Genomic DNA, 9,781 nt, shown 5'->3' with positions numbered 1-9,781 from the left:
CAGTATGTATCCCTATATAACACTATAACAGTATGTATCTGTATATAACACTATGACAATATGTATCTGTATATAACACTATAATAGTATGGATCAGTATATAAAAATATGACAGTATGCATCAGTATATAACACTATAACAGTATGCATCAGTATGTAACAATATAACAATATGCATCAGTATGTAACAATATAACAGGATAGTGTGCTCTCAGAATGATTAGCCAAACGAGACCAAAGGGGCAGCATTTCCCCCAAAGCTCAGACAGAAAGCAAGAAGGGCAACGGAAGATGGGAAAGCCCAAGAAGGCAGTGGGCAAAGGGTGGTCACACTGAGGGGATCACAACAAATGCCCCTCATCCCTGCAAATACATGCACAGGGTTGAATGGGAAACAAATGTGCTCCACATTTCCACCCCGCCCCCAATGTTTTAGCAATGTTATTGGGTCATAAGCCAAATGTCATACAATTCCACACTTCACTCACATCAAGAAGTGTTGTACCATCATCACCACAATCAATTTTAGAACATTTTCATTTTTGTTATCACCTCCCCATTCACCTCCAACCTCCCCACCGTGCCCCCAAGGAAGCTTTAATCCAGTTACTGTCTCTGGATTTACTCATCCTGGATTTCACAGACCGATAGACGTACAAAAATACACCACAAAGAGTCAACAAAATCTAACAACAATAGAATAAAACAGAAAAAAACTTGGAAAAAAGACAGAAAATACAAAAAACTAGAGCAACTTTAAAATGGGTCAAAGGAAGATCAGGTGGTAAGGTGTTAGATTTTTAACCTAAGTAGAGCTGTCATCATCCACTTCCTGAGAGCAAGGCTGCTCACATCCCTGTCTACGCTCAGAGGGAATGTGCATCCACATGTATTTCCTCTTCCCTAGTACTTCTAGATGTTTCAAAGGGGATCAAGTCAGATGTTACATTTTAATCTCCTATAATCATCTCTGTACAACGCTGTCTGACATCCAGGCTGTTTGCATCCGTCGGCTCTGTTCAAGGGCAATCACCAAGGCTTCATCTATGTGTTGACCCTAGCCTTCTGTAAGCCAGCAGTTCACAGTTTAAACTCTGATACCATTCCCTCCTTCAGACTTGGATTAGATTAGTGATAGTGCCGGGATCACACAGGCTGGTGTGCTGCTTCCATCTGGACTTAGATGGCTTCTTGTTTGAAGATAAGCCTTTTAAGGTTCCAGATGGTGTGCTTTCTGATAGCTGGGCACCATCTAACGTCTTCATCGCATTTAACATGCTTATCTTCACTGATCTCGTCATGAGGGTGAGTATCCAGCACAGCCAAGTTATAAGAACTAATTACTCTTAGATTGGGGCTAGAATTAAGTGTGAGCCCAACTCAATCTTTCTCCCTCAGAGCAGCTGGTGGTTTTGAACTGCTGACCTTGTGGGTAGCAGCCCAACGTGTTACCACTACGCAACCAGGGCTCCCTTCCTAGACTGGAGCTGCTTTTGCCCATTTGAGGGAGGCAGCCTGTGAGAGGAAGGCCTACAGGTATTTAACTGCGGAGCGGGCGGGCACACCTGAGCACAGGGACCCGGTGGTTAACTGCCTTGGGACACAGCGGTCCCTCCCACACCTGCATGCCACAATGTCCCAGTGGTTTCTCAAAATGTTGACTGAGTTCTAAGTGCCAGATTTAGATGGCAGTGGGGTCCTGGCAAATGTCGGCGGGGACTGCCATTTTCGAGGGGGATGAGCCCCTGAGCGTCTAACTGTGGAACCTTGCCCCTGACCTGGAAGCACTTCCCATTTAGGAGACAAGAGAGCTCTTCAGCAAGGGGTCCAGGGTAGACATTGCCAGGAGAGCTGGCTGAGGTTGGTAGCTGGTACAACTTGGTGAAGGTGCTTGGCTGCAAATTGAAAAGTAGGAATTCAAGGAGAAAAGGCCTTGGGGTCCTCCATTACGCACCTAGGGGTGCAGTCCTCACTGAGACTCACTGAGGTCGAGAGAAGAGCAGCCGGCAGACTGTTTCAAGTAGAAGGGATGCACGTGCTAAGGCCCTGGGGTTGCAGCTCAGCGGTACACTCAACTCACCCGGGCAGCCCCAAACAAACAAGCAACGTAAGATCCTGGCTGCTTCTCAGCCCCACCTGAGACCAATTGGATCCAAATCTGGGGCTGGGCCAGTTTCCAGCTTTTGAGCTCAAGTAGGGAAGTCTATGGAGCCTTGGAAGCTCTAAATTCCCTGAGGCTCTCTCCTCCCGTGAAGACTCACAGCCTGGGAAACCCATGGGGGTCAGTTCTATTCTGTCCTGTGGGGTGCCTACGAGTCTCCACGGCAGTGAGGTGATTTGCTTGCATGCTGGTTTTTGAGGCAATCCCGAGGCCCAGTACGTTCCAATGGGCAGGGCAGGGTAGTGATTCGGGAATTCGCCCACACAGAGTTGGAGCTATCAAAGGGTGAAGCAAGGGGTGTTTGCACATGAATTGCACACACACCATTATTAGTCATTTCCGCTGGACTGATGAATCCTTTTCTTATAGAATTCCCAGATGCTGTCTCCGTGACACATCGATCCACCATCAAAGTGAAAGAAAAGGGCCCAAAGGTGTGAATCATTGGGAGTGATTGCTCCATCCTCTCACCAATGGGGCCCAGCTGGGCAGGGCAGGTTGAATCAGAGGTCAAGACTCCAGAGCCCTCTGAAGGCAGGGTTGGCAGCTAGTGGACCAGAGAATAGGCTCACAGAAAACCCGGTGGTGGGGCTGGGGTCATCTGATCCCACTCCCAGAGAATGTGCGTGTGTGGATGCAGAGAGACAAAACTCCAAGGAAGAGACTCCCCCACCCCCAGCCCCCGGGGGGAAAGATCCACTTCCCAGGACAGGAAACACCCAAAAGAGGGAGCCCCACTCCTCTGCCTTATCCCGGTGGGGCCTGGGAAGGCAACTTCCAACCACCTGTGGGAGCTTGGCTAGCTACGCACCAGTCCTGAGCCCCCTGGCCTCCGCCTGCCCCTTCCCACCCAGGGGTATTTGAAGGGGAATTTCTCCATCATGAAAATGAAGAGAAACGACTTGATTGGATTTAACTTTTTATTTTTAGCAATTTTGTTTAGCTTTGTGTTTTCCCAATCTTGCAGCTCAATTTTGAGCTTTTTCCCCCGGTTTAGACACGTCTCTCTAACCCTGCCCCAACCGCTGGTCCAAGCCAGGCCTTTGTGGAAGCTCCCTCCTTGTCCCAAGAAGCCCCTCAAGTGAAAGGTAAACTCCCGAGGGGTTAGGGAGGCTGCTGTCTCTCTAACTTTGGTCAGTCCTCTCTCCTTGGGGACTCCCACTAAGTGAGTATCCTCCCTGCATCTTCCAGGATGCCCCAAGCCACCCCAACCTGCCCCTAGAGCATCCACACTCCGGACGACGGGGGTGGGGTGGGGGGGCGTGTACTGGTGGGCCCCCAAAGATAGGCCCGCCTCCTCCGCCCTGCTGCCTGTGGGCACCACCCCTCGTGGGAAAAGGTGCACCCCGGGAAGGATTTGGGCTGAGGTCCTGCATTGGGATGGGGTTCCTGGTGCCCTGACATGGAGAGGAGGGGGCCCAGGCCTGGAGGAGAAGCCACGTGAAGGCAGAGGCAGAATGGCGAGGACCCCGGGTGAAAGCCCAGACGATGCCGGAAGCCGCAGGACACGTCTGCCCTCGGAGAGGTAAGGGGACACGCGTCTGGGATTCTGAGCTGTTTGGATCACACACTCACCCCCGGCTCCCTCTTTTTCCTCCTCTAGTTTTAGGGACTAGAGGAGGCCCCGGTGGGAGACCGAGGGCCGGTGCACCTGGCCATTCTTGGTTACGAACAGCGAGCTGCGCTCGGGCATTTTCTCTTTGGTTGTTTCCGTGATAATTTCCGTGGCACGCGTGCTAATTCTAGGTTGGACTTCAGAGGGACAACCTGACCACCCACCCCTGGTACGCAGCCACTTGCGATGGCCCGGAGTTCCAATCTCAGAGCCTCGACATATTAGCTGTTTTCTTTAGAGTCCTAGTTCTGCTGTGGAATGAGCCCATTGGCCCTGCCGAGGAAGCGTGCTTGGCTGCTAACTACAAGGTTGGCACTTCAAACCCACCAGCCGCTCCTCAGGAGAAAGAGGAGACTCTGCTCCTGCACGCCTGATGTACAGCCGCAGAAACCCCTGTAAGGTAGACTCGATGGCCGCGGACCAGGGCATACCTTACTGTGGCTTTGATTTGCAGAAGCCTGGGGAGCATTTGGGCGGTTTCTTCTCCTGTAAAGAGTGCCGGTCTCGGGAACCCACAGGGGTAGTTCTACTGTCCTGCAGGGTCACCGAGAGTTGGAATGAACTCAATGGCAGTGGGAGTGGCTCGTGAAAGGAGCCCTGGTGGGGTAGGGGTTATGCATTGCGCTGCTAACAACAAGGCTGGTAGTTCGAATCCACCAACTGCTCCGAGGGAGAAAGATGAGGTTTTCTGGTCCAGTAAAGATTCATAGTCTCAGAAACCCACAGGGGCAGTCCTGTCCTATCAGGTCGCTATGAATCAGCATTGACTCGATAGCAGTGAGTTTGGTTTTATGAGTGGGCTTGGTGGCGGGGGCTTGGGGTCATGGTCACTGAAGGGTCTTGGTGGTACAATGGTTAAACTCCTAGCTGCTCCCCCAAAGTTTGGACCCGCCAACAGCTGCTCAGGAGGAAAAGCCAGGCTTTCCATTCTGTACGTCCACACCCTTTGAAGCCCACAGGGTCCATTCTGCCCCATCCTCCAGCATCACTGTGGTCGGAACTGACGCCAGCACACAGCTGCCCTCTCTCCACATGCTCGGTGGCCATTGGATCATCCTCTCTGCTGAATGCACCCCCCCCTTTTTTAATTGGGTGGGGTCTGGGGGGTAAACATTTACATACACTAAGGGAGGATTCAAATCATCTGTGGGAAACACCGCTGTCTTTTAATTCCATTTGCCTGTGACCCTTTCCAAGCCCCCTGCAGTGTAGAGGCTTATCAGGCAGATGGCTCGTAGAAATGCTCTCCCGGGCCTGTCCTTTCATTTTTTGCATGAAGTTCTTTGAACATAAGTATTTGCGTATGTGTGTGTGTGTGCATGTGCGAGCGTACTTGCGTGTGCATGGTGGTGGTTTACTTGGATGGTGGCAGAAGCCCCTTCGGGAATCGTTGGCTTGGCGCACACGCTTCACACGGAGAAGAGAAGTCAGCCGTTGCAAGCAAGCTACTCCAGACAAACCACGCTCCGTATGTGCGTGGAGGTCACGGTGAAGGACATTGTCTCCTGACTTTCTTCTTCTTTCTTTGTTTGGATAACTGAAGCTGCAGCCTTGGCCCAGCAGAAGGAGGCTGGGGTTTGGCTGGGGCGAGAGGTAGTAGCAGTGTGACCTGGTGTACCGAGGTAGAGGCCAGCAGTGTGACTGGGTCACAGTGGGCTCCTGGTCCCCGATTCAGGCCTGGATAGGGTACCGGGGAAGGGGCAGCTGCTCTACGGATGAGAGTGAGGAGCTCCCTCTGGGGGCAGGGCAGAGGTCCCAGTCAAGGGTCATGGCCCAGAAGGCATTTTATTGTTGGCACCCACAGGGCAGAAGAAGACACCCAAAGTGAGTTCCTGCCTAGCTTCTGGAAGCTGGCACCTGTGTGGGAGACAGGGTGTGGGTCCACTCCAGCATGGCCGTTCCCATCACTACCCTTGAGCACCAAGAAGGTGGGCTCCTGGGCCGGGCAGCCCACCCTTCCAGGTTTCTCCTCCTCCTGAGAATCATCCAGAACTCTTGACCAGCCTGGGAGAGTCAGGCTGACTTGGGCTTCCTCCCTGAGCCTCAGTTTCCTGATCTATGAAATGGGATAGTGCTCTAGCCAGTGAAGAGCAGGGCAGCCAGCAGGCTGGGCACAGCCTCGGCCCTGCTGATTTTTCAGCCCATGTGCGTGCTTTTATAGAGCCCTGGTGGCATCGGGGTTAAGTGCCGGGCTGCTAACCATTTGGTCAGGAGTTCGAAACCACCAGCCAAACCAAGGGAGAGAAATGGGGCTTTCTACTCCCCAATAGAGTTCTTATTGCCTTGAGTCAAAGCTGGCTTATAACGACCCCCTATGGGTATACGAGACTAACTGGTGACAGGAGTGGGAAGCCCAGTTCTCCCTCGGAGACTCTGGTGGTTTTGAACTGCCCACCACACCATCAGGGATCCCTAACCGTTAGTCTCAGAAACCCACAAGGGCAGTCCTACCCTGTCTCCAGGGTCGCTGTGAGTGGGCATCACCTTCGTGGCAGTGGGTTTGGTTTTGTACTTTTGTTATATCTGATACCCCGTCATTAAAAACTCAGCCCCAAGCCACGCCCCTCCTTTTCCTGCTAAGCATCTTAGGGTTTCAGCTTTCCCACTGAGGCCCTAGGCCCACTTATGTCTGGGCTCCTTTTGGGTACCGCTGTCATTTCTCTTTAAGAGAGCGGAAAGAAACCTTAACCAATGCTCTGACACCTGCGTGAGGGGCAGGTGGGACTCTGCCAGGCAGTCCTTGCTCCCCTCGGGAATACGGATGTTTCTAAACGGGGTTTAAGCCAACAAAAGGATTGGATAGCACCTGAGCCACAGAGGAGAAAAGGTGACGGCACACCTGAGCAGGTGACTGGCCTTGAGGTCTGCGAGGGCCGGGGAGCCGAGGGAGGCAGAGAGGAGAGGCCAACGGCCTTCCTTCAGGAGGTGGCGAAGGAGAGCAGAGCAAGGTGGCCCTGAACAGAGCAGTGCTCCCACTCAAAACGCAATGTGAGCGGCGCAGAGGCGGGTCCTGCTGGGGATCACCTTGTCACCTGGAACCCAGCCGGCAAACTGTGGCTCTTGAGCCATGTGACCCTGAAGCAAAAACTGAAAACATTTAAAAGACATTATTATTCAGATCATGATGATGTCGTTTGTCTGTAAAAATATACTGATGGCTCTCGAATTGGCTTTAACTTGTTGTGAGGGACAGGACCGGTTCCTCTGTCTCCAAAGTTTGCCGATGCCAGACCTGGAGGAAGGCACGGGGAAGTGACTGAGACGGCCCCCAGGTGCTCCTAGCAGCCCCCTTTAGGTGGCCTCCATCTGGACCTGGGGTCCCCACGGTCCAGGCCACCAGGCCCACCTCCCCGACATCACCAGAAGCTTCCCTGCTCCAGTCCAGCCCCACTTTGGTCTCCACCCTCAGGCCACCAGGAGGGCAGGGCCCGTCTCCTTGCACACCTGCCCAGCAACCTCGGCTCCTAGCCGTGGCCCGGTCAGTTGTACAAGCACAAAAATACTCTCAACCCCTCTTCTGGTCCACACACCTTCGACCTTGGACGAATCAATCATTGTCTATCACAAGGGCAGTGTTGACCTGAAGGATGACGTTCAGGGTGACATTCTGAAGGATTGGGAAACAAAACGGGGGACACAGGGGACGTGGGATGAGCCATGGGGCCTTTCGGGGATGCAGTCAATGAGATGAAACTAAGTGTGTACTAATTGTCGTATGGGGAACGGATCCTCTGCTTTGTAAACCTCCACCCAGTGAGCAGTAAAAGTTGCACACACACACACTCCCAGCACACAATTCACTTGAGATTGGTGCCCTGGCCCCCAGGAGTTATGCAGTGCCCAATCATACCCAAAGTCCCTGCCCCCCATTTTAAGAGTCAAAAGCTTGTAGGCCACTGGGCATCCCCTTACGGAAGGGTTTTGGGGAGGAGATGAGCCAGTCAGGGTGCGATGTAGCAGCGATGAAACATACAACTTTCCTCTAGTTCCTAAATGCTTCCTCCCCCCTCCTCCCCACTATCATGATCCCAATTCTACCTTACAAGTCTGCCTAGACCAGAGGATGTACACTGGTACAGATAGGAACTAGAAACACAGGGAATCCAGGACGAATGATCCCTTCAGGACCAGTGGTGTGAGTGGTGATACTGGGAGGGTGGGTTGGAAAGGGGGAACTGATTACAAGGATCTACATGTAACCTCCTTCCTGGGGGACGGACAACAGAAAAGTGGGTGAAGGGAGATGTCAGACAGGCAAGATATGACAAAATAAGAATTTATAAATTATCAAGGGTTCAAGAGGGAGGGAGAGTGGAGCGGGAAGGGAAAAAATGAGGAGCTGATGCCAGGGGCTTAGGTGGAGAGCAAATGTTTTGAGAATGATAAAGGCAATGAATGTACAAATGTGCTTTACACAATTGATGCATGTATGGATTGTGATGAGTTGTATGAGCCCCTAATAAAACGACTAAAAAAAGAAAAGAAAGGAAAAAAGAGTCAAAGGCATTTAAAAGTCAAAAGATTTCACATTAAAAAAACCTAAACTGCCCCCCACCCCGTGGCAAATTAGAAGTGCCTTAGTACTGGGGGCCACCATTCCACAGAGCAACAAGGGGCTAGACAGAGCAGTGAACTGCGTAGTGTGGATGAGGGTGCCCACGCCTCCCCAAACTACCAGATACCCTCCTCTTATCACTGAGGGGTTCCTGCAGGCGTCTGAGTTGTGCTACCTTAGCTTGAGCCCACAGCTGTCGGGTTGGGTCTGACTCACAGCAGAACTGCCCATAGGGTTTCCGTGGCTGCAAATCTGTCCAGTGGCAGACTGCCTCAGTTTCCACCTAGGAGGTAGCTGGTGGGTTCGAACTGCAGCCCTTTGGTTGGCAGACCAAGGTTTAAGTCAATCTACCACCCAAACCAAACTCACTGCCATCGAGTCCAGGCCAGCTCACAGCGACCCTACAGGACAGGAGAACTGCCCCTGTGGGTTTCTGAGACGGTCACTCTTTATGGCAGTAGAGAGCCTCATCTTTCTCCCATGGAGTGTCTGGTAGTTTCAAACTGCTGACCTTGAGGTTAGCTGCCCAAGGTGCGACCCACTAGCCTCCAGGGCCCCTTGTTTGGGCACAGAGACCCACCCCTAAGACAGAGCAGCCCAGCCAGCAGCTCTCTCCCTCTGAGTATCTGCGGGGTATGAACCCCTGAGGCTGGTGGTGAAGGTTCAGCTTTAACCACAGTGCCACCAGGGCTGCTGACAGCCCCTCCCCCTGGCAGATGACACTTTAAAATCTTTGCTGAATGGATGAAGAAACCACTTTCCAAAGCCACAATAGACAGAAAAGGCTTCCTTTATTCAAACAGCCCAGATGGGGTGTTGCTATGGCAACCCTGGGAACATATTGTAGCCCGCTCCAGGGGCAAGCAGTGTATCCTCCGGGAAACAGGCCCCACCCATCTCCCTTCCACAGGGAGACATTCCCAGTGTGGAAGCGACTCCATTTGTGCTTCTATTCGGGTGGGGTAAGCAGGCAGGCTTTCAGGATCAGGCTAGACCCGGGCAGGGGACAATGGACAGAGATAGATCACAGAGCACTGTCTGTCATCAAACAGGGAGGCTGGTGGTGCTGTGGGCTACGCATTAGGCAGCTAACCACAAGGTTGAGAGTTCAAACCCACCAGCGGCTGTGCTGGGAGAAGACGAGGCTGTGAGCTCCTGTAAAGACATATAGTATGCTTTCAGGTATGTGTGTGTGTCTAAGAGAGAGAGAAAGAGAGAAGGAGGTGGGGGTGGGGAGTGCATGTGAGCTCCCTGAGCGATGGTGTCCAATACAGCGTTCTATGTAAGATTTACAGCCTTGCAAGCCTCTCAGAGGCCTACTTTGGGAGAAGCACAGTAATGCCCCTTTGCCACGGCCCCCACTGCCCCAAAGGTTTTGCTCGGACACCCAGCATCGAGCTCTGGCTCCACCTCCAAGCTCCCTGACCAGGGACACCTAGGGGAGGGCAGC

This window comes from Echinops telfairi, unplaced genomic scaffold, assembly GCF_000313985.2.
Source record: "Echinops telfairi isolate 266 unplaced genomic scaffold, ASM31398v2 ScPeMD7_2291;HRSCAF=2852, whole genome shotgun sequence".
NCBI lineage: Eukaryota > Metazoa > Chordata > Mammalia > Afrosoricida > Tenrecidae > Echinops > Echinops telfairi.
Note: the sequence above shows the minus strand (reverse complement) of the source record.